This window comes from Rhinolophus ferrumequinum, chromosome 12, assembly GCF_004115265.2.
Source record: "Rhinolophus ferrumequinum isolate MPI-CBG mRhiFer1 chromosome 12, mRhiFer1_v1.p, whole genome shotgun sequence".
NCBI classification, from domain to species: domain Eukaryota; kingdom Metazoa; phylum Chordata; class Mammalia; order Chiroptera; family Rhinolophidae; genus Rhinolophus; species Rhinolophus ferrumequinum.
This window is the reverse complement of record NC_046295.1, coordinates 65,653,784-65,680,198: the sequence shown is the minus strand read 5'-3', so window position 1 is coordinate 65,680,198 and position 26,415 is coordinate 65,653,784. Positions and strand designations below refer to the sequence as shown.

The following is a 26,415-nucleotide window of genomic DNA, read 5'->3' as shown; positions in this document are numbered from 1 at the left end:
TTGATTAAAAAATAAGAAAAACTAAAACTAATAGTGATTATAGGAAGGTTGCAGGATACAAGGTCAATATAAAAAAGTATATTGCTTTCATATGTACCAACAATGAATAACTGCAATTAGAAATTTAAAACACAATACTACTTATATTAACTCCAAAAAAAAATTTTTTTAAAATAAACACACCAAGAATTACTTAGGATAAACCTAACAAAATATGTACAGGATATATAAAGAAAACTACAAAACTCTGATGAAAGATATTAAAGAAGATATAAATAAATGGAGAGAGATCCCACATTCATGGAAGGAAGACTCAATACTGTTAAGATGTCAATTCTTGCCAACTTGATCTACAGAATCAACACGATTCTAATCAAAATGCCAGCAAGTTATTTTGTGAATATTAATAAATTGATACTAAAGTATATACGCAAAGACAAACAACCTAGAGTAGCCAGCACTATATTGAAGAACAAAGTCAGAAAACTCATACTACCCACAACTTTGAGACTTACTAGGAAGCTATGGTAATCAAGACTGTGGTGTTGGTGAAAGGGTAGACAAACAGATCAATGGAACAGACTAGAGAGCTCAGGAAAAGACACACACAAACACAGTCAATTGATTTTTGAAGAAGACCCACACAAATAACAGTCAACTGATCTTTGGAGAAAGGATAGTCATTTCAACAAATGTTGCTAAAACTGGACATCCACATGCAAAAACAACAACAAAAAAAAAAAAAAAAAAAAAAACCAACCTTCTGTGATGCATTCTTGTTCCCCAGGATACACAGATGCCAACCACCACTACTTTCTTTGGGCAGTCAGCTATTCTGGCAACTGCCAACTTATCTTCCCTCTGCCCTATCCAGCCTGTTTCATGCCTGACCACTCCCGGGTCAGGTCAAAACTCTCAGAGCCCACGGCAACTTTCACTATGAATTTCAAACCCTTCCTCAGTCCTATTTCCACTTCAATTTCTTTCCTTCCCTTTTTCTATATAAATTGCCTTCTGGAGAAACGGTATTTTTTAGTCCCTGATTTCTCTCTAGTGCTGTGCATATAGTAGACGCTCAATAAACACTTGCTAAATGAAAAAGCTTTTAAGTTGTGTACATGTAATATGTGTATTGAGTATATACATCAAAATATCACTCCATCAAATATCAACACCCAGAGTGATTATCTCTGGATGGGAAGGTTATGGGGGATTTCGGTTTTTTATTCCTTGTTTGCTCATCTGCACTTCCTAACTGTTCAACAGTGAACATGTATTACTTTGGATAATAAAAATAATAATAGAAGCAAAAAGAGAGAGAGAGAGAGAGAGAGAAAACACAACATAAGAAAGGCCAGGCTTATACAAAGGAAACATCAGAAGCAATGGAAGTGATGATTCACTTTATAGAAGGCATTTTTTGCTTTGTAAAAAGCTTTGTCATAAAAATCTTTTATGCAGGGTGTAGTCCAAAAAAGGATTTGATTTGTGGGAAACTTTTCAGGGTGGTGTGAAATTTGGAAAGTCTTGTTTCCCCTGAGAATGGAGAGGGTGCCTTCTTCCTTCCTTGCAGCCATGTGCTATTTCCTTCTCTTCTCCTCAGTGGAGGTCACAGCACATTCCCAATTCTGTCAGTTCTGAGCTCTATGACTCCTGACCCCATAAGCTCCTGGGGTGTCTCCTCTAGATAAGGGTGTTTTGTGACTCCAAAAAAACAGACTGGATTCTCAGCTGTTATAATCAGGAAGGAGCCTTCAATTGACTGGAAGGAGACAGAACATCTTCAGCCTGACAGGCGAAAGGAAAGAGTAATTCTCTGGACTTCTGGCCTCAGAGCAGAAACTAGATACATAACACTGACCTGATTTGACAGAATGCAAACGTATGGCTAAACAAAACTACACCTCACCACGTAGCAAACTGCAGAAACCTCCACTGATAAATCCCATTAATACTACTACAAACTGGTGTTGTGGCTCTTCCCATGTGCCAGGCACGGTGCATGGCATTTCCTATCCAGTACTGAATATGATATGAGCTCCCATATCCCCATTTTACAGACAAGTAGATTGAGACTCTGAAAATAAGTGAAAAATCAAGATCTACCGCTCTCTTATAGTACCTTTTCCAGCACTACAGAGAACTGCCCCTAGCATGAGCTGCACTCTGCAGGAAACCCCCACCACCACCACGTCAAACACACACACACACATCACAGCTCGGAGGAGGCCTCCTGGCCTCTCTTGAGGCAAAATTCTCAGAGACCATGGAGGTGACTTCAGCATCCTCACAGCCACTGGTTGAACGAGGCCCGTCAGGAACCTGAGGTACAAAGGCCTGAGGGAGGAGAACCCAGGAGGGCCTGGGAGCTCGTCCAGCACCAATTCTCCACTCTGGACCTGGAGCTGCAGAGGCCTCCATGCCCAGCCCAGAGCTCCACCTAGTCCCCAACTTTAAACTGGTGTTAGGCCCCTGCCCGGTCCAGATGGGCCACAGGCACTCAGCATCCTCACTCATTCAGATCGTGGTAAGACAAGGAGGCTGGGGTGATGGGAGGCTTTGGCCCAGCTCTGCCACGGACTGCCTGAAACACTGGGCAGCGCCCTCCCTCACTGCAGTAGTGCACATGGGCTGCAACCTGCCTCTGCTGCCTGTTAGCGGAATAACTTCTGAGCCTCAATTTCCTCATCAGCAAAAAGGTAACAGCACCTGCTTCATAGTGAGGATGAAATACACATAATATATGGACACAGGATGCCTTCTACAGACGCCTGGATTTCCACCATTAGTGCACTTAGCTACATACTGTATAACTACCTGTTTCATTATCTGTGAACCCCTTAGGGGTCCTGCTGCCTAGTTCACCCCCGTGCCTAGAACAGTGCCTGGCATACTGAAGGCACTCAATAAACACTTCTCAGATGGACGTATAAATGATTTAAAAGAATGCTACAGTGGAATCCTTTCCTGCCCGGGGCCACCTGCACCCTGGAGTGGGATGGATGTGCTGAGCGCTAAGCTGGGGACATACCAGGCTGAGTGCATGCTTGGCTGCATCCCCAGGCTGAGCAAACAGACCCCCAGCATCTCTAACCAGAGACCACAGAAGGCTCATTGTCCTTGACAGGTGGTCTTCCAACACCTGTTGGAATCTCTCCATGCCCTTGCCTCAGTAAGTATCACATAGTACCATGTTTCCCCGAAAATAAGACCTAGCCGGACCATCAGCTCTACTGAGTCTTTTGGAGCAAAAATTAATATAAGACCCAGTTTTATATAAGACAATATAAGACCAGGTATAACATAATATAATATAATATAATATAATATAATATAATATAATACAATACAATATAATATAATATAATACCGGGTCTTATATTAATTTTTGCTCCAAAAGACACATCAGAGCTGATAGTTCGGCTAGGTCTTATTTTCGAGGAAACACGGTAAGTGCTCAATAAATACAGATTCAAGGCAAGCTCACACTGCCCTCACCTCCCAAGTGAGCTGCTCCAAGCAAATGCAATTCTTCCTCCTGCTCCTCCCACATCTCCCTCAACACGTAAACCTTGGCTGCTGTCCCCAACCCAGGAGAGCCCTGCCGGGCTGGCAGATGATGTTCAGGGATCCCCTGCAGCTCCACTCAGGTACTGTGACTTTTTTTTAAATGTTCATGATTTCCAGACCCCTTAGCTCTATGAAGAGTCAGTCACTCCCTTTTTCTGGGCCTCGGTTTCTCCATCTGCAAACTGAACAACCATCCCTGCCTGGCCCACTCCCCAGGACCACCATGCAGAATATACGCGAATGCAGATGTCCAGGTGCTCTGCAAACCTGAACTGCTGAATCAAGGCAGTATCGGTATCCTTAACTTCTCCCAGAGAAGGCTCTACCTTGCAAAGGGGACAGCGCCATTCTCAGAGGACACCGGCAACAGCGGCCAGGAGCCAGCCAGGCCTCTCTTGACTCTGAAAAGGCTACCACTTGCCAAGTTCGCTCCTGGCATCAAAGTGTGCCAGAATGGATGACAAGAAAGCCTGGCAGCCAGTTTTCCTCTTCAGGGGCACACACACCACATACAGTTCAACTCATAAATAAAAATCTGATTATCACAGCCTTTTCCAAAGCCAATGTAACTGAGTTTTAATCTTTTATAAAGAAAAATGCATAAAATATTCAAGCAAGGCCCACACGCCTCAGGAGACTAGAAGTGGCTCTCGGCATCCCCCAGCTACAGACCCACCAAATGGGGACCCCAGGACCTGTGCCATCAGCCACTGGAGCATCGTGCCTGCTGTGGCTGGTGTTCAACAGTCATCAGCAGTGAGCGGGTCCAGGCTCTGCCAGCCACAGTTAAGTCTCGAGCCAGCCTACTCCCCTTGGCTGCTCTCCACACTCTTGGCTTTCTCCTCTACAAGATCGGGGATGCCCTGGGCTGCTTTTCAGACTGTACAGCACTAACAACAGACTGAAAGGGACAAAACTGTACTGTCAAGCCCCTAAGAGACACACAAGGGGAGAAAACAGGAAAAAGACCCTCTCCTTCTAAATCACAAATTCAGGCTCACCAGAAGGCGGCTAGTAAAAATATGTACTGCAGCCTCTGTAACTGGCCTACTCAATCTCCCTTTCTAGGACTCATTTGCTCACTCATTCATCCAGAAATTAATTGCTGTGGCCCTACTATGTGCCAGATACTGTGAGTGCTAGGGAAACAACAAAATGTGGAAGACAGACAAAAACCCTTTACCACCTTTGTGGAGTGAAGGTCGATTCCTGAGCTGGGACAGGGACAGTGTAAGATATCTTGGAGAGTATAAAGAAGCACTCAAGGAACGCTGGGGACTTGTCTAAGGAGAACATGCACAAAGAGGCAGCCACTGGCCAAATCTGGAATAAGTGGAGCAGCAAAATAATGACAGTCATGGGTTATAATCCATAAAAGAAATCTAAACTGATATAAATTTATATGTAGATCCAGGAATCTACACCGATTTAAATAAATAAAAATCAAACAAATAAATAAGTGGGAGAGAACGAACCGCTCTTTTTATAGAATTCAAATTAATGAATGTAGAAGGAATGATGGAAGTAGGAAATCACTATTTGGCAAACACCATGGCAATAACGGTCACAGGCGAGAATCATCAACGGATGCTAAAATTAGTGGACAAAAACCCTGATGAGGAAAAAAGACATTTGCATAGTCACAAAGAACCTCCCACAAAATGTTTATTAATATGAAGGGTAAGAGAGTAACTTTACAGAGAACTTGACAGACACCACCTTAACTAAGCGTTCAAAGTTCCCATCACCAGTGATAAGTCACGTCAACACCCCATACCCACTGCCGTGAGGCACTAAGAAGTGGACAGCATTACTTCTGAGGTCCTACCGCCTGAATCAGTGATCCAGCAAACTAGCCCACAGACGCCCGAGTGGCATTCTACAAAATAACTAGTCAGGACTCTTTACAGAGGTGAAGGGCAAGGAACTCAAAGAAAGACCAAGGATCTGTCCCAGACTTGTGATGACTAAAGAGACATGACAACTAAATGCAATGTGGGACGCTGTTTTGGATCCTGGGCCAGAAAAAGGCCATGAGTGAAATCTGAATCAGGTCTGTGGATTAGTTCGTATCACTGCATTACTATGAATTTCCTGCGTTAATATTAACTCCACAGTGTAATCTGAGCATTATACGATGGTTATATAAGGTGCTAACATTTGAGGAAGCTGGGTGAAGGATATATAGAAACTCTTTGCATTATTTTTGCAGATTTTTAGGAGTCTGACATTCTTTCAAAACAAAAAGTTGGAACAGAGCAATGCTTCTCTGGGTGAGCACTAGATAAAGGCGTTAGCTTGAACCAAAGGACTGTACTGTATGAAAGGTACACATCTCCAATGCAACAATCCTAGTCAGCCGAGCAAGTCGCTCTCATTGTGGGAGGAGCCGAGAGAACAGCAGTCCTCCCCTCCCAGTCATCCTCCCGGGACACCTGCACCCTGCACGCGTCATAGTCTCCACCGTTAAGTAAATATCTGGTGAAATATCATGATGGCCACTCCTCAAATCATGCCCCGACTTCAAAACTTTCCCATGTGATACTTTTCCGTGGACTAGACGGGCACACTTTGCATCTACAACTAAACAGGGGACGTTTCCTGACTGCAAGAGAATGGCAATTAACAATTCGGTGTTAAGCTTCTCTTCTATAAATTTTCTGCTGGAATCTGTTTACTTCCTATCTGCAACCGAGCTCCGCATTCATACCATGAAGGAACAAATAACAAACAACCTCTAGCTGAAAAGACGTGGAATTGGCTAGTGCTACTCACGTGGTCAGCTTGCTTGGTTTTCTGGGCCTGGACTCATGGCTGGGATTTTTTTTATCACAGCCATATAATACAGTCATATTTTCTGCTAGTAAAATTGTCCCTGGGTCACACAATGGAATCAAATTGATCAATATTTCATGGTGCTATTACAAAAAAATGCTTTCTGGTGTCCCCATTATTCTCCCCAAAGCCACAATACACACACACACACACACACACACACACACACACCCCCAAGAAGGGCCCATCTTCATCAGTAAAAAGGGATAATATCTCCTCATAGGATTGCCATAAAGATAAATGTGATAAATACCAACTAAGTACCCTTCATTCACTCAACAAATATTTAATAAGCACCTACCATGTCAGGACCTTGCTGGGAACTGAGGCAGTGATGAAAAGACAGAACAGACCGTGTGCTCAGGTGCCCTCCTGGGACTTAAGGCCTGTTCATATTCATTTCCTTGGTTACAAAAATTCTCCTCCAGGATCCTCCACAAGGACACCTAGCATCTGTCTGTCCAGCTATCCACCGATCTGCCTTTTTCTCTCCCTCCCCCTCAACACCCCCCTTTCCCCCAGCACACACACCCCTTATGTCGCACCATTCCCCAAATACTCTCACCACTCCCGGAATACTCTCTGTTCAAGTAGACCACCTGCTATTTTCGTCCTCCCTCAGAAAATATTTTTAAGCATCTTGAAATACTACTTGCACATACGAGTAAAGCCTTTGCTAATTATAATCTTTCCACCTCTTCATTAGAGGCTGGGATGACCTCGCCTTTCCCTTCTGCCTAGCTCAATATTAACCACACCACAAAGTCACACACCTCCTCCTGCAGGTGTCCCTGCCCTCCCGCCACTGAACGCCCTCCCTTCTCCTCACTACAAACACACCTCAGCAGCCCCAAAGCTCAAAGGGAGCCGACAGCCTGGTATCTCAGGAGTTCACCTCACCCTCTGTCTTGTCTCTCTGACAACGGCAGGTCAAGAGCAAGGACCATATCCACCGTTTCAGAATCTTCTGCCGCCATCCATCACGCAACAGGCAGGACAGAAACTCTGGGTGACACATGGCTGGTGGCTGAAAAGCATCCTCCAACGCACGTGGTGATGGCCACTGTGGCAGGTAGCAAGTTCTGGGGAGGCAGGGAGGAGGTTTTTCTCAATACCAATTGCAGCTTCTTGCACAGAGCCTGATGCATAGTAGGTGCCCAATAAACAATGGCGGGTTGTTGTTGAAACTGTTTATCTTTGAAAGTTTTGCTGAACGAAGCAGAGAAATTTCTCTATGGTTAATGGAGAGGAAATGAACCATTATATGCTAACTGTGCTCTTCAACATTGGGGAAATCGTTCTTAGAAAGGCAGGGATGTAAATTTCAACAGGTCGGGGACCATGCAGGTAACTCCCACAATTAAACCAGGCTGGGGTCCAGAGTAAGGAAGAGAAGAAGTCGATCTCGCCCATTCCTGCTGACTGTTGCCAATGGAAGCACAAGTCCACCGCTGCCCAACTGCCCAAGTTGTAAAATAAGTGCCAAATCTGAATTTTTAAAGATGGGCAACTAAATCAACTCTTGTGGCCAGTGTTTAATCTCTGGTTTAACCTCTGTTCAAACCCTCCTCCCCTCGTCCACCCAGCACCCCCATCCTGTTTACCCAAGTTCTGAACAGAAAAGGTGTTTTTATAATCAGCACAGTGTTTATATTCCGACGAGAGCTTTCAGAAGGCTTAAAAATAGACTGATTCCTTACACACCTTACAGTTCTTCCCCTGAAGATCTTGTTTACACTAGCATTTTCCTTGGCAAACCTTCTTTTGAAAAGGTCAGTTGCAGTTCACAAATTCTTAAACTGGCAGCTCCGAATTATTGGGATTACATATTTCTGCAACTTCCAACCCCCACCAATAGCAAATTCTACAGATACATGCTTGCAAAGGGAACCCAGAGTCGAATATATTCCAGGTCTTGAGGGCCTGGCTAATGAGGGCTCCTGGAAACAAGAAGCGCTCCGGGAACTTAGCAGACCTCTGGCATTCTAAAACAAACATGGACTTTGGTTTAAGAAAACCTAATTTAGGGGAGTTAGATACCACCCTCCTAAGGGCCGGTTTATACAGTTTACTGAATGGATGTTAGCAAGACAAAAAGAACCAGAGAAGCCACCACCTTAAAAAGTAGCTCTCTCCTAGGGTAATATTTAAGTGTTTAAGTCTACTCACCTCAGCCAGCAGGTCATTAAACAAAAGGTGTGCTTGGAGAGGAAAAGGGTGGCTGGGTTTGGGGAGGCGGAGTAAACAAAATTAATCTCCTTTCTTTACTGCAGGATTGTTCAGAGCCTGTAAAGGTCCAATGGCTGCTGTGAATCTCAGCCAGAGTACGCTCCATTCACAGGTTTATCTGGCCCTAAACTCATCCTCACCCTTCTCTTTCTCTACCTGTGGACCACCCACGGGGCAGAATGCCTTTAGCCAACTTTCAGCGATGAGGGAAATAAGCTTAAACTTCTACAATTAGGAGAGAAAGAGGCTTGCTTAAGACCCACAGCTGACTGACTAAGCTACCCTCAAACCCAGGACCACAATTACCCTCCCTTAAGAAAAGCACTGCCTGGCCTACTGGTTTGGCTGAACAAGATGTGATCTGACAGAAGACAGTCAGTCACCCCAATGTCCAAGCACCAGGGAGTCATTCCTGCTGAGCTCCCACCCTGCTCTCAGCACAAACAGCTTCAAAAGCGGAAAGCAGCAGCCAGGCCCAGAAATGCAGGATCTTGTTCTAAGAGGCCTATCTGAGCAGTCAGCCAACTCCTGCTTACATACCTCCAAGGATGGGGATGTCACCCCCTCTTTCGGGTTCCTCATATCGGGATACTGGCTAGAGAAAAAGAACATTTCTGCTGTTTTATTCCCAATGACTACAATGTTGCACATTGTAGGGTTTGGCTGGGAGATGCAGCTTTATTTTAAACGCAGAAAAAAGCAGCCACCACAGGGGCTCTGAAGCACCGCAGCCCTAAAAGCAAATCTCAAACTCCACCACTTACTCATGAATAGGTTGCTCGTGCCCTGGAAGCCTAAATACCATCACCCCCAAAGTGCAGGATACTATTTCCAGCTTGCAGGAGGTGCTGAATGAGAATCTGCATGCTGCCCCTTACCTCAGCTCAGGTGTTAGGTACTGTCCACCCTGCACACTCCCCTCTCCGGAACCTGCACCTCCCCTACGGGTCACCTGTCCTTACATCCACCCCTGGAAACTGACCAGATACATTGGATGTGAAGGAAAGGCGAAGACCCGGCAGCGCACCTGTAGTAACAGCTGCTTCTGAACATAAGGGACTGGAAAATCCTAGTAATGCTGGTGCTGACGAGGTGCGTGTTCAAGGGCCAGTCCATTACTTAACTGTACAGAAGGGGAAACTGAGGCCAAAGGGAGGTGCAATCTGCCTCAGCACGCACAGCAGGTCAGCAGGGGCACCAGATTGGGCCTCTGACACCCCCTCCTTTGGTGTACCCCATTACAGGGAAGGAAGATAAGGGAAGAAATCTAGGAAAGTGATGTGGCGTCCCCAAACCCTCATCACGTTCCACTGATTTTTTAATAGACTTTAACAATTTACTGACACCAGCGGAGCTTATAAAGTAGTTTAATTGAATTAATTAGCAGTCACGACTTACTCCTGAGTTTCCCCTTTGGCTCCGGGGAGGCTGTGCCAGCCGCCTGTTTAACCCCTTGTGTCCTAGAAAGGCTGTCACTCACTCTCAGTTAAGACAATGCACCACAGTCTCCGCCAGTTTCCTTCCTAAACTAGCTCTTACCGTGGCCCCACCTGCATCCCGGTGCCAAGCACATGTCTGTACCCGGTATCTGCCTGCCCCGAGTGACTGAAATCCCATCCTAATAATTCTTCAGTGGAGGAGATCCCCTTGTGTGGATGAACGCTGCCTTCTGTAGATTCCCCAGGTGACAGGCTCTAGAATGGGAGCCACCCATTGGCCTGACCTGGCCTGGGCGATGGCCACCCCGGCCCCCACTCTCTCATCTCCTTAGCCTCACCTTCCCTCACCACAAAGGAAAGGCCTGAATGATGATTCTCAACGAGTGCTCCGCACACCAGCCGCACCAGCCCACCTGGGAGCCAGGGAGGACGCACTCTCCGGCTCTGCCCTCACCCACTGAACCAGAACCACTCGGGTGCAGCCCAGAGAGCTGTATTTTCACAAGCTCCCCCCGCCCCCAGGTGATGTGTACACGGACTGAAGTTAGAGAAGAAGTGGTTTGGGTGGTCACTAAGAGTCCTTCTAGATGAAAAGCCTGGAAAGCAATGCAAAACATGAAAACCAATTCACTTACAAGGTATTCTTTACAGAATTATTTATAATAGGGAAAAACCGGAAGTAGCAAAACATCCCCCCCAAACAGGGCATTGTTGGGTAAACGAGGGTACAGCCACTTCATGGAACACCATACAACCAAACCCGCAGGGTTTACAATGAAATTGGGAACCGCGTGTCATATAATGTTGAGCTTTTCTTTTTAAGAGAGAAATTGTATCTATTGCGCCTATTGGTTAAAAAATAATAATTAGAAGGAAAACAAGCAAAATGTCAAAGGTGTAAGCATCTGGTAGGGATCTATAGGTGACTTTCTTCCTTAGACTTTTCTGTGTTTTCCAACTTTTTCTATAAAGAGTATGTGCTACTTTTTATAATGAAGTAAAACAAACTTTGTTTTAAACAAAAAGATTTTGTGAGAAGACACTGCTTAGGAAGGAGAGAGTTCAGCACTAACTTGGAATTCACTGAACATGTGGGCTTCTCTCACGCTAGACCAGGAGCTCCTTCATGGCTGGGGCAGGACTGGCCCTGCTCATAGTAGGTATGAGGGGACGGAGGGAAGGAGGGAGGGATGGATGGAGGGAAGTAGTTTCCATTCTGTGAAACTGACTCTTCCCTTGGCATACAGTGTTTTCCCGAAAACAAGACGGGGTCTTATATTAAAGTTTGCTCCAAAAGACGCGTTAGGGCTTATGTTCAGGGGATGTCATTCTGAAAAATCATGCTAGGGCTTATTTTCCAGTTAGGTCTTATTTTCAGGGAAACACGGTATCAGTGGATGACTTCTTTAAAACCAACCGTGAGAGAGACAAAACCACCCTGAAGAGCCAGATCCAAGAGAAAGGAAAATTCATTCAGTGCCGTGAAGATGTCCTGTAGAGCACCTCACACACTCCTGCTTTCTCCTGGACACACCTGGCTGGCAGAGACACACTCACTGTTTCCAGGAACTTCTAAGCCCCTGAAGCTGACGCTGGGCGGCAAGTCCACCCCAGCTGGTGCATGGTAAGTGGACTTACAGAAATCAATAACTACAAAGAGGAACCAGGTGAGCAAACACCAGGCACAGATTAGAAGCTGAATTAGAGGCCAGGATGGGGACTCACCCCACACCCCACTCTTTCGGTGGGTTGGGAAGTCATCGCACCGACTGTCCCGGAGGGACAGCATGAGCCAAGTGTGGAGGTGGGAAATCATAGATATTTCTTGAAGAGCCATCTAGTACAATAGGGACAGGGGCGGCATGGGGGAGGAGAGGGGTCACAAAGACAAGCTGGGCAAAGAGTACCAGGGGCAGGGTACGTGATGGGAGCATCCTTGTTCCATGCACCAGGGGCTGGGAGGGGCTGGACAGGAGGGGAAAGAAAAGGATCATTCCCATTCTGCTGAGCTAACGGTGTTTCCCCGAAAATAAGACCCAGCCGGACCATCAGCTCTAATGCATCTTTTGGAGCAAAAAGTAATATAAGACCCGGTCTTATTTTAATATAAGATGGGTCTTCTATAATATAAGACTGGGTATAATATAACACAATATAATATAATATAATATAATATAATATAATATAATATAATATAATATAATACCAGGTCTTATATTAATTTTTGCTCCAAAAGACGCATTAGAGCTGATGGTCTGGCTAGGTCTTATTTTCAGGGAAACACGGTAGTACGGGTCATCCCTAAGCCAGCCCAGTCTTTGAGGCCAGCGAGCCCCAGGGAGCAAAGCACACCAACATCCTGATTCCACTCTCCCCCACCTGTGTGGGCAAACATATGGCACCAAGAGGGCACTGGATGGTTGCCCACTGGGCTCTGAAATAGCAAAATTTTCCTAAATTTCAGGAAAAGTGAAGGACAAGGAGCGGAGCAATCATCCTGAGCCACCTGACCACTACCCTTCCTCCTCCTGGAATTTTCTCAGCACCTGTTGCCAAGGCCCGTTAACAGTGCCCCACCCGGACCCAGGAAAGGGACACAGAGCCTCTGGCCCCTGACTTCCAAGTAAGAGCCAACAAGCTCTCTGTATCCCAGAATAACCCGGGCTTCAGGCACCACCTGCTCATAACAAGCCTTGGTCTCCCCTTAGCATCCCACAACAGCAATAGGTGAGAAGACCATCATGTCCAACCCGCTCCTTTTCCAAATAGGGCACCTCAAGCTCAGAAAGGGAGAGGTTCTTGCTAGGGTCACACAGCAGCAGACGGACAGAGCTGCGCCTCCAACCCCAGACTCCTGACTCAAAAGTGGCTTGGGCACTACAGGATTCACAGATTTAGGGGTGACGGACCCAGGAGGTCGCTGAGTACCATGAAGTCCTGCAAAGTGGGACCAGAAAGAAGTCAAACACAGTAATGAAGTCCTTGTCCCTAAAGGGGTTCAAGCAGAAACTGGACAGATGATCACATGGCAGGAATGATGCGTAAGAGATAGAAGAACAAGACCTGGGCTTTGCAGGAGGAGGAGAATGACTTGGATATTCCACCCTTGTTGTGATATCTGATGATTCTTCCCCAGTGAAGCAGCCTGATAAGCAGTGTCTGTGCAATAGTCTTCAATCCGGGTTCCTGCAGCCCAGGGGGTGGCCGGCAGGTGGAAACCTGTCTCTTCAAAGTCAACCTCCCCATCGGACAAAGCCGTCCCAGTGTCTGGGGCCCACAAAAATGCTTTACTTTCTTTTAAAATCAGAGTAAAGAAACTCAATTTGTAGGTCAGAGAAAATGTGTAACACATAATGTTCCTATACTCATCTTTATACCCATGCAGTCATAAAATATAATTTTTTATATTTTTATGGCGGAAGGAGCCCCCGAAAACCAAAGTGCCTCAGGCCCACAAAAGTCACTCATAATGGGGACCTCCCTCCCCCATTTTAAAAACCACTTTTATGAAATATACTGAGCTCTTATGTAAGACTTCATTTATGAGAGGGTTCTCTGGCTAAAACAATTTTTTAAATCTCGTAGGGAGTAAAAATAATGGTTTTCTCTACAAAGATTTAGGGTCTCAACTTACAAACAACTGAAATGTGGTGTCATATGAGTCACTGAGCTTTTCCAAGCCAGAGACTCCTTTCCTTTGACACATCTATGCCTCCCAGTTGTCATGACCAATGCTGATGTGTCACTGGCTTTAGGGGTCAGCACGTCTTAGTAAGAAATGCAGACACACTGTGCGTTGTCTTTTCTTTTCATGTTATTGCCAATGTGTCTCTTGAGACACGGAAAGTGCTGGATGGACAGTACTGCTGACCTCTTCAGAAAGGGAGCCGACACTTCAGACTCACTCCCAAGCTCACACAGTGAGCCCCCTCCTTATTCTGAAAGGAGCAGTTCAAATCTAAAGGAGGGAAACCCTCAAAACTGGATAAATTAAACAGTCCCATGAAGAAAAAGGAAAATCCTTAAAAAAACAAAAACAAAGACTTGGGCAAGGAAAAACATCCCACTCAAAAGACAGTCACCTACCTGAGTGAGGCTCTGCACCTGCCGTGTGTGAAAACAAACGTCGCTTGGGGAAGTCTTAAAAGCTCACATTCTCGACCTCCCCCTTCCCCAACATTCAGAAACAGCAGGTTTGTGGATGGGGTTGGCATCTGCTGGCTGCTCTAGTGCAGGAAACCCAGAAAACCGCCCTCAGAAAAGTCATCCACTAATGATGAAAGGGGGTTTAGGGGAGTCCCCAGCTTGCTGGGCCATTGTTTCCTGGTCCCAATTAGGAGGTAAGGTTCAGCCCCACAGGGCCTCTTGTTTAGTAGCCTCAGAAGTGAAATGGGCAGTGTGGTGGGCTTCTCTCTCAACATGCAACACCCTACACACACACACACACACACACACACACACACACACTTCCTTCGTTTTTCCAGCTTTAACCTCCTCGGAGCGACTCACCCCGACTCTGAGGCTGAAGAACTGAGAAGTGGAGGCCTGACATCTACCCCAGTCTGCTCGATGTCCACGTGGTACAATTCTAGGCCAGAGTCAGCTCTGGCAAGATGGAATGGAAGCCAGAAAGCTTCAACTGCCTGAGATGGTGAGAGAGAAGAGCTGATGGCCAGAACCTGTGAGGGCAGAATGCCATTGTCACACCAAGACCAGATGAGACAAGGTGCTCAGCTGCTCAGGCACCACATAGACCTGTGACAACCATGAACAACAAAGCTCCAAGGGCTAGAGTGGCTCAGCTTGCTTTCAGAGGCCAAAGGGGGACAGTGGACACTTCTGTTTCTGCCTACTCAGCATCTCGTCTTCCAATAAAGACTATGTCATCCTTTTAGGGTGACGCGATCTAAGTGGTTTCAAAGGGCTATCCCTAGACCCCAACTCTAGGAGAATCAAAAGACCGATGCCTGTCCAATCAGAGTAACACACCCTCCTAGCACTGTGACAGGCTCAAGGATGAGTCTGTGACCCAAGCTGGGCCAATGGGGAGCCTTCCTTAGGACTTTGGTTGAAACCACTGGGAAACAGGTGCTCTCTTTCCACTGGGACTACAGCACTGGGGTGAGAAATAAGCCTGGTGATTGTCTCTGCCACCGCTTAGGGAAGGCCTGCCTGAAGAATAAGTCAACGCAAGGAAACAAGAGCTGAGACACGGATAGCAACGCATTTCTGACAACGTTGTCTAACTACGATCTGGGTCTAGCCCGAACTTTTCAGTAGGTATATGCCAGTAAACGTCCCTTTTGACGTAAGCAAGTTTGAAACGAGTTTCTGTCACTTGCAACCTAAGGGGTCTTGACTAAAATGGATGGTCACTTGTATAAACTGGCAGATTTGGTTTAAAGGCATAAAGAATCTTTGCTTTGACCCTGGGCAAGAAACGCCACCTCTTTCAGTTTCCATTTCATCCCAAGCTCCCAAGGTTGTGGTAGAGAATTAAGTTAATCACAAGGACGACATGAAGCACCTGGGACGTTCTTTAGCATTTGGAGGGCTTAATACATGTCAGGAAAGAAAGTAGCAGGCTATAGGAAACCCCCCCACACAGGCACCCCCATTTACTAGAGATAAACATAACAGTCCCACAATGCCGAGCCTGCGCATAGCTGGGCAGAGCGAAATGGCCATCAGAGACCCAAGACCAAGGAGGAGCAGCCAGAGCCCTTTCTTAAGAACCACAACCCTTAGCACGTTCCCAGCACATTACAGAGCTCAACACAGTCTCACGTCATCATCTGTCCCCACACCCCTATTAGAATGAGACTCTCAGAAGTACAAAGTGGCACAGCTTTTACCAGGGCCAATTTGGGAATGTCATTAAAATGGAGAGCCTCTTCCAGGAAGCCATCTTCCCGAGTACCCTCACAAATGCAAAATAACATTGATAGAAGAAATGTTGGTGGCTCCTAGTCATGAGGGAGTGATTAGGACCAGATTTACCACCCATTTTAAACAACTAAGAAACTGGACAAAATATATGAAACAGTGATTTCTAGACACCGGGCAACAGGCCACACAGAACAGTAATCCCTGCGAGGAAAGGTAAACAAGGTAGGTCCTACAATTGTCCCAGCTGGCTGCTTGGAGGATTTCCAGGCTGTGATACAGGGAGAGGAAACCCAAGCAGGGTTCAAGGGTCTCCCTGAGCTGAGGAGTCGGAGTTAAGAACTGGGGAGGAAAAGGAAGCCAGAATATGCAGGATGCAGAAACAGAGGAGAGAGAGGTGCCCAAAGGGTGAGCTCTAATTTTATAGCTGCTTTCGCACTGATCATTACAGGCACGTAAGAAAACTGAGGCTGGAATAAGAACCACCAGAAGGAACCTGGCAGAACAACTCTCAGAGCTCACACTCAGCTAAGACTAGTTCACATTCCCAACAGCCAAGTGGAGAACTCTCATAATATACAGGCCATCAGATTGGGTACTCAGAAAGGTCTGGCCTCAACAGTGGGGAAAAATCAGTGCTAGAAAGGGGGTTGGAACACCTTTTCTGTAAAGCGCCAGAAAAGTCAATGTTTTTTAGCTTTGTGGGTCATCGTGGAATGAAAACAGCCATAGACAATATGTGAACAAATGAGTATAGCTGTGTTCCATTAAAATTGTATTTATAGCACAAAAATAGGTGGCAGACCAGATTTACCTCATGGGCTACAGTTTGCCAAACACTGCTCTATTCTGAGGACTGCTCTGGTCCTACACAATGTAACTGCTGTGGCAGGCAGCATAATGGCCCCCCAAAGATGTCTTTATTCTAATCCCCAGAACTTGTGAATATGTTAGGATACATGCAAATAGCACTAAGCTTGCTAATCAGATGACCTTGAAGAGGGGGAGATTAACCTGGATTATCTGGATGGGCTCAAGGCCAAGGTCCTTCTAAGTAGAAGAGAGAGGCACAAGAGAGAGACAGAGGTGGCAGCATGAGGAGAACTCTGCCCAACCTTGCTGGCTTTGAAGACAGAGAAATGGAGCTAGACGCCAAGGGATGTGGGTATCCTCTAGAAGCTGGGAAAGGAAACAGATTCTCCCCTAGAGCTTCCAGAAGGAACACAACCCTGCCAACACCTTGATGTTAGCCAAGTGAAACCCATCTTGGACTTCTGATTTCCAGAACTGTAAGATAATAAGTTTGTGTGGTTTACAGCCACTGAATTTGTGGTAATTTGTTATAGCAGCAACAGAAAACTAATACAACCGCAGTAACCAGAACAAAGCACAAAAATATTTAAACGAATATTAAAACATCCAGCAATGAACAATGTAAAATTCACAATGTTTGTCAATCAAAAATTACTAGGCATGAAAGCAGAAAAACCAATTAATAGGAAGAGACCCAGAAATGACATAGATGATAGACTTTAAGGACATAAAAGAGCTATCATGAACACACTTTATAAATTCAATAAGGTTAGAGAAAGACACAGGAGACATAAAAAAGACCCAAATAAAAGTTATAGAGGTGAAAAATACAATGCCTGGGATGGAGAACAGATTAGATACTAAAGAAGACTTTTCTTGATGAACTAGAAGACACAGCAATGGAAACTATTAATGGAACACAGAGAGAAAAAAGATGGACAAAGATAAGCAGGGCATGGACATGCTGTGGAACAACTTCAAATGGTCTAATACACATGCAATTGGAATCCCTGAAAAAAGGAGGGGTGGGAGTAAGGAGAGAAGATATTTGAAGAAATAATGGCCCAACTTTCCAATTTGATACAAACTATAAACCTAAAACTCAATGACTCCCAAGCAGAAGAAACACAAAGAAAACTATTCTCAGGCTCATCACAATCAAATTGCTTAAAACCAGAACTAGAGAGAGCATGTAAAAAGTAGTCAAACATTTTAAAAAGACATAACATACAGAGGAACAAAGAAAAGAATTACACCCGATTTCTCATCAGACCCAATTAAAACAGAAGACAGTGGAGCAACACATTTAAAGTATTGAAAGAAAAATAAACGGTCAACCTGGAGTTAGATAGCGAGCAAAAATATCTTTCAAAAATAAAGAAGTATAAAAGCTAAAGGAATTTATCACCAGCAGACCAAACCCACAAGATGCGCTGGTTCTCAGATTATAATAGCCAAAAAACTGACAACACCCAAAATACCCATCAAAAGGGGATTAGTTAATTATATAAACTATTGTAATAGATCCTTAAAATGAATACTGAGCATGGATAAAAACTGAAGCAGATCTATTGGGGCTCACGTGGACTGACCTTAAGACATTCTACTAAGTGAGAAAAGCTAAGCTGTAAAACAATAGGAAAGAGTCACGTTTGTGCCTATAAATGTGTAAGAAAAGACATAGTATGAATATGCCACTGTCACTAGTGCTTACCTACTGGAAATGGGGCTTAGGAGGACGGGAAGCAATGTGAACGGGCCCTTCCCATTTGTATTCTTCATTCTACTTAATTCTCTGTCATCTGAATTGTCGTTTGCAACGAACATGTATTCTTGTGATTTCCAGTTAAAAACTTAAAAAACAAAACAGGTCCTTGGCTGGGAATCGAGACAAGCCCAATGGACAGACAAGTTCTTATTGGGCCAATTACTATTTATGACTTACTCAACTCAGGGCAGGACAACACCCATTCCTTCAAATAGTCTATTTCATTTTACCCTGAATTCCATCCTTGGGCACACGTCTTAGTGAAGGTCTCACAGAAGTCGACGTGAACGCATCACAAGGATGCTCACTGCAGCTGTGTTTAGGGTGGAGAGAAGTTAAGGCAACCTGGTTGTCCATCACTAAGAGACGGCTGGGTAAAATGGGGTGGCTGTGCTCAGAAGCTAGAAGTAATGTGATGGATCTCAAAACCCTGCACTTCAGGACAAAAGTGAGAAACACAATGAGATCTAGACACTGCAGCATTGAAGGAAACTTTTTTAAACATGCACACAAAACAGCAGCACACATTCGCAAGAGCACAGAGACGCAAAAAGATGCATGGTAAATACATGGCTTGGAGACGGGGAGGAGCAGAGGCAGAAGGAAAAGGGGAATAACAAGAAATGACTACATGAAGCAAGAAAGGATTGTAATCCGCCCAAAATGATCACGCACCCTAAATTGAGTATAATTAACTTAACCTGCTACACATGAGCTTAAAAAGGGGGAACAGGTAACATGTGAGTGATTATGTGCCGGGTGCTTTACGTGTGTTAACTCATTTAACCTTCATAATTAACTCTCTCACGGGATTCCCTGATCTCCAGATTATAAAAAGGAAACTGAGACATATAGAAAGGTTGGGCGATCTGCCCGAGGTTGCACAGGGAGGAAGTAGCAGAGGTCAGACTTGAATCACTGGCTAGGTCCAGAGGCTGTGTTCTTCACCCCCACTAGGCAGCCTCTGACTCTACCTACCCTCCTTACAATGAGAAAATCTTCTCAGAATCACAGAAATTAGAATTAGAGGCTGCATTACATCTCATCAGACCCCTTCACATGGATGCAAAAACAGGCCCCAAAAGGCATGGAGGAGGTACCTCGAGGCCAAGAAAACCAAGCCCAATTTCCTCCCTCCACAGCACACTGAGTCCCCCACTACTTCAAGACCAATTAGAAATGTGGAGAAGAAACAAAACAAAAAAAAATCTAAAGAACAGTAACTTGAAACAAAAAACATGATGGGTTAGGAAACAAGGGAGGGACAGGACAGAGGGCAAAACTTGCTTCCAGGTTTGTGACCCAGGCCCATAAACAAGAAAGCCCAGGATTCGGCCACAAGAAGGTGGCACTTATGAGCTACAAGACTCCATGAGAACTCAGTACCTTGGCTGGGCCTGCCACTCAGCTGGGATGGGGACTCTAGCCAGGGTACACAGGGCTTTGCTGGCCTGGGTTCGTCACGTCCTGGAAAAGCCCATGAGGCTCTGGCACGGACGCTGATGTATCAGCTAATGTCTCATTCAAGTTGTCAGCGTTTTGTTAGAGCCAATTCAGTGGGTAATTAAGGAAAAAGTTGGGACCAGATGGGGAAGCAGATGCTAGCTTAGCCATTAAGTACAGTTCCTTGCAAGTGTCTGCGAAAACGCTGTGCTGGCCCAGTCCGAGAGAGAGGGGCTGAAGTGACAGCAGCCCAGATAGGAGTGGGAGAATGGAGGTGCCCATTTTAAAGATAAAGAAACTGAGCGCAAGAGAGGTGAGGAGACTTGAGGGCTGTTGGAAGGATGACAGAATGGAAGGAAAGGAAAACCAGAAGCTTGAAAACACAGGGGTGATTCTACCCTGAGGAAGAACTGGAGACAGGGCAGGACCCCCCAGGCAGAACACAGGATCTCCAGACACAGGGGAGAAAATGATGCTAGGAGACAGGAGCCTGGTTCTAGCTTCAGCTCTGCCCCTTCCCTGCTGCCTCACCTCCCATAAGTCACTTTCCTCTCTGTGCCTCAGTTTACACATCTGTAAAATGGGGGAAAAGATTCCTGCACAGCCCACTCAAAGGAATGATGAAGTTAACCACTGTGCATAAGTGTTGCGTATAGGAAATGGAATACCTGGGTTTGGTTCCTGGCTTTCCTGCTCACTAAATGTGTGGCATTTCATTTAGCCTCAATTTCTTCATCTGTAAAATGGGAGTAACCGTACATATCTCACTTGTATGTCGTGAGAATCCAATGAGTTCGTAAGACTTAAAATAGTCAAAGGTACAGTGTAAGTGTACAAGTTACAACCCCTACTACTGATACTACAGAGCCAATAAAAAAATGACCACCGTGATATTCATGGAGCTAAGTCGAAAAGTATTGACGTATCAATGGTAAGTGAAAAAAATGGGATATAAAGTTGTATGTGCTATGACAGTTATATTACAAAGGAAAAAGGTATACAGAAAAAAGACAGTTAACATAGAGCAATGCTAATCGTGATTCTGCAGTGATATCACAATGATGGATTTATTTTCCCCTAGTTCTCAATATTTCAAATTTTAATATGTGAATAATTGTTTTTGTAACAAAAAGGGGGTGTTAAATACGAGTTTTAAATGTTGGGTTTTTTTCATTGGGCACCTTTATAGCACTAGCAGGACAGAATAAAAACAAAAGCCAAAGGCAGTGGTAACCTAACCTGACATTGAACCCAGACCTGCAAAAGGATGAAAGAGGATTGTCCTGTGAGACGGATGGCACGGGACCACTAACATCTCCTCCTCTCTTCCCCACCCCTAGAGACTGACCATAGCAACGTGCAAATAGGAGGCACTATTTATGGAAAGTTCTAGACCAGGTAAACTTGTCTAACATGAAGATAATCAGAATAGCAGCTGCCTCTGGGGGAGGAGGTGGTAACTGACAAAGGACCAAGGAGACATTCTGGGAGATGGAAATGTTCTATATTGCAGTAGGGGCAAGACTGACATGGGTATACCTATTCATCAAAACCTTCAGCTATGATTATCCATTTTACATATGTAAGTTTTGCCTGAAACAGCTATAATAATAACCACCGTCATCGTTATCATCAAGTGGGGAAGTAGGTGGAGATATAGATGATAAAAAAATGGCAACATGTCGATGACTGCTGAAGCTGGACAATGGGACACGGTGGGTCATAATACAACTTTGTTTACTCTGCATACTTTTGGAATTTTCCATAATAATTTATTAAATAGGAGGAAAACGGTATGGTGGTTTTTCCAAAACGTAAACACAGAATTACTATATGATGCAGCAATTCCATCACTGGGAATATACCCAAAAGAACTGAAAGCAGAATCTCGAAGAGATATTTATACACCTATACTCATAAAAGCATATTCATGATAGCCAAAACGTGGAAGCAACCCATCGACAGATGAATGGATAAACAAGATGTGGTCTATACATACAATGAAATACTATTCGGCCTTAAGCAGGAGGAAAATTCTGACACCTGTTACAACATGGATGAACTCTGAGGACACTATGCTAAGTGAAATAAGCCAGTCCCAAAAGACAAATCCTATATGATTCCATTTATATAAAGTAACTACTTTTTGTGGACGGAAAGTAGAATGGTGGTTGCCAAAGGCTGTAGGGAGGGCGCAGTGGGGAGTTCGTGTTCAATGGGTAGAGTTCCAGTTTTGCAAGATGAAAAAATTCTGGAGGTTGGTAACAGTAATGTGAATATACGTAAGATTCCAGAACTGTACACATAAAAATGATGAAGATGATCAATTTTATGTTACATACATTTTACAATTAAAAACTTTAAAAAAAATAAAAACGAGGCCCTGAAATCTAGAAGAGTATTTCACGCACAAGCCAACCACTGAGGAATTTCTGCTAGATGTTAGAGAGTTGGGTACAAATCAAAGGACATCATAATGGATCAACTAACTGCCACCTCCTTGAGATTCTGACACAGAATCAGTAAGATGAAAAACAAACATGGCAGGGCGGTGAGGTGGGGAGGTGTGACAGGACCTACAAGGATCCCCAAATGCAGGAATTTCTACAGAGAAATCCTAGTGGCAGCTAAGCTTTTTCCAGCTAGGGCTTTCCAACTCAACTCTGATCCCATCAGGAAAAAATCTGGGCACAGACCCCTGAGCGCTTAAGTATAGCTTCTCTAAACCAGGTGAAAGAACCCAGACTTCCTTCTCTGAGACTGAGATAACCTACAGCCCCAGCCTGGGCCCCCTGATTCCCGGCATCATTCATCTGTCACATAAACTTACAACTTCTGGCCCTCCCCTTTCAACTCAAGATCTGAAGAAGCAGCTACTGATATCACTTTAGAGTGTATACCATACCAAAACATAGCTTTCCTTATTTAGGATGAATAATTATCTCTTCTTTTTAAGAATAAATGCAGCAAGCAGGGGGAGGGCAAATGAACTAAAATTATGTAACAAAAAAAAGATAAGCATGCCTGCCACTCAAAATTCAGCGAAGGAATGTGAAAAACATAGTTTTACTCTAGAAAGCTGAAATAAATTGAAACACACTCTCCTTTGCACTCTCAAAAAAATTAGAGACAATGTCAGAACAGAGTAAAATGAAAAGGAAGCTCAAGGAATTGAAAAAGACTGCAAGGAATCAAATAATGCCAATGCAGAATTAAAACCAGCATCAGAAACAGTAAATAGCAGAACTGTCAGTGCAGGAAACTGAGTGAGGCAAAGGATAAACCTGAGAAGCACTTACAAAACTCAGAAGAAATAAATAGACTAACATAATCAAAAGAAGAGATAATTATGGAAAACAAATAATAGACAAAGATGGGTGTGTGTATATACATATACATGATGCCAAAAAATGTATACACATTTGAAGAAAATAAAACTGTATTAAAATTGTGATACTTAATATATGCCAATAACAAAAGATGAATACAAGTTACGTTTGACTTCTGCAATTACAAGAGGTGCTCAAAGTGGTTACCATCAGCGTCCAGATACTTCTGATTATGGCAAACTATTGCTTGAGCAACGTTGACCAAGTGTTCACTTGTATACATTTTTTTGGCACCCACACCCAGTGTGTGTGTATGTGTATGTGTGTGTGTGTGTTGTGTCTATGTGTTGTGTGTGTGTGTGTTGTGTGTGTGTGTTGTGTGTGTGTGTTGTGTGTGTGTGTGTGTGTATGTATGTATGCCACTACAAAAACAGATGAGACCCGTGGAACATATGGAACAAAAATTTTCCTACTATTAAGAGTGAAATCTGTAGACTGAAAGCATATACCATGTACCTAGTAAACTAAAACATAGACATTGCCTGGAATAATCTTCGAATTTCAAGGGTGAAAAAGCATTCCGGAAGGCTGGAGGTGGGGGGATGGGGAAATCAACCACAAAAGAAAAATATGGCCTCTGAATTATCTTCTGCGATATGAACATGACTACAGAATAGCTATAGAGTACTGAAAGACAAAATATGTAACTCAAAAATGCTCTAGTCATCTAAGTTGCCATTCACGTGAGAAGGAATCAAAACTATCTTCCCAGTTACTTAAGTACTAGGAATAATTAAATGAGAAAAAAAATACACATTAGGTATTATAATAAATATAAATAGACATACTAAAAGACACAGACACTAAGACCGAGTTTTTAAGTTTAAAAAACTACATGCTATCTGAAAGAAATATCACTATTTTTTAAAGGGCATACAGAAAGGTTAGACGTAAAATAAATAATGTAAAATTATAACAGGTAAATTCCAACAACAGAAAGCAGAAAGTGCTTTATGAAAATCATTAGAAGTAAAGGTGAAAACAGGAAATGCATTAAAAAATAGAAAAAGTGGAAAGCATAAAAAAAGGTCGAGGGCCTATTTTTACAGATTAAAGGTAATAAATCTATAATAAATAATAAAATGTAGCAGACTGGTACAGTTCTGTTAAATAAAGTAGCAATAAAATACATAAAGTAAAATATAAAGAGCAAAAAGTAAAATCAAAGGAAACATAGTATTGAAGGACATTAACAGGTTCTCAAATTCTTACAATAATAAATGGAAAAAAACCATACGATTAGGGCTCTACGAGGAATCTGAAAATGTAATTAAATAATGCTGATGATATGTGAAATTGAAAAATATATGTATATAGCAAACAATAAACCCTAAAAGTGGAAATTACTTTTTTTGCAAGCAAATGAAATATTTACACAAACTAATATTTAAAAAGGAGTCCAAAATTTTCTATAAATTACCAAAAGCAAACCTATATCATCACTGGCAACATTCTCTCACAATAAACTAAAAGTAAATAAAAATAAAAACTAATGCAAAAAAGGGAATCAGACAAAAATGTAAATGGTACTTTTATACAAAGGGAACAGCAAAACTAAAATTATACAATATTTAGGGGAGAAAATAGTAACAACACTTCACAACAAGGCTTATGGGATGTGACCAAAAATGTATTCTGAGGAAAATTCATTGATGAAGCACTTTTATTATTAATGAACAAAAAAATAAAGACCTAAGAACTCAATTCAAAAAATAAAATCTAAAGAAAGCAGAAAGGTGGGTTTATTTAACATAAATATAATAATTTGGAAATGTTTTAAGCAGTTAGAATTAACAAGTTACTTTAAATTTTTAAAAGGTGGAATGCAAAAACAATAAATAGGCTTGGATATTAGTATTCAACCAAAAGATAAAGAAAAAAAATACACTACAAGGAAATCAGATTAGGAAATATAGCCAAACAGAGGACAATTAAAAAAAATTGTTTTATGAAAGTACAGTTCAAATTCTTGATGAAATGGAAAAATTTCTAAGAAAATACAAATGACCAAAACTATTTCAGCAAGACAAAAAAAACAAAAACTTATTGAAGAAAGGATTACAGTGGAAAATAATTATTTCCAACAGCCTAAGATAGACAGTTTTGAAAGTAAGTCCTTTTCAACTTTCAAAAGATAGATAATTCCCATGCAATATAAATAATTCCTGGCAAGAACTACATATAAACATCTGGCATGCACGCTTAAACGCTCATTTCCTACCCTCTTACAAAACACTAAATTGTTTACACATGACAGGGCCTCAGAATCCTTCTCAACACAGCAATCTCAGTAGCTACCAAAAGGTACATAATTTGAAATGTATTTATCCTTGTTGTTCCAGATCACTGAAAATGATGGAAGCCTTTCCAATTTATAACCCACTGTACTAGCATAACCCCCATAAAAATGATACAAACAGCACACTAAAAATAAAACTGCAGGACAATCTCACTAATGAATAAAGACACAAAACACTGCAAAATAGACCTAGGGTGTATTAAAATAATGAAACACCATAAACAAAATGGGTTCTTTCTAGGATGGTTTAATATTGGGAAATCTATTAATATAATTCATCACATCAGCAGATCAAAGTAGGAAAACCATATGGCCATCTGGATACATAATGAAAAGGCATTTGTTAAAAATTCATCATTCTTTTTTCCCCCTCTCATTACTAAGTAGCTTTATAGTGGGGGATGGGATGATTCACACCCCACTGTAAAAAAAAAAAAAACTTAAATACAAAAAAGTGAAAATCACTCCTAAATCATACCATTCACCTCCACCTTAATTAAAAAAAAGAGAGAGAGAACTTAGCAACTCTGAAGGATGCTTAGTAATAAAGAATACATATCGGAAACCAAAATAAAACTTCATATTTGATTACAAAACACTATAATCCTTCCAACTAAAAAAAGAAATAAGACAATGAATACCTCTTATCCCTGCCATTATACAAATTGCTCTGGAAGGTCCAGTCAACACATAATGCAAGTAAAAAAGGACAATATTGCAGAAGGGAAATAAGTACTGTTTGCA

The 26,415-nt window shown here is 43.1% G+C and overlaps 1 protein-coding gene across 19 annotated transcripts in view; it reads right to left on the bottom strand.

Moving 5' to 3' along the window:
• Positions 1 to 26,415, bottom strand: part of ZNF618 (zinc finger protein 618) — a 167,117-nt gene that overhangs the window by 119,209 nt on the left and 21,493 nt on the right. Inside the window, exon 1 of one of the 19 annotated variants that reach the window (XM_033123378.1) lies at positions 7,306 to 7,339. The exons of the other annotated variants lie outside the window; for them this stretch is intronic. The gene's annotated coding sequence lies outside the window, so the exon portion shown is untranslated. Of the gene's footprint in view, positions 1 to 7,305; positions 7,340 to 26,415 lie in introns of those variants that run through there. 19 annotated transcript variants of the gene reach the window in all.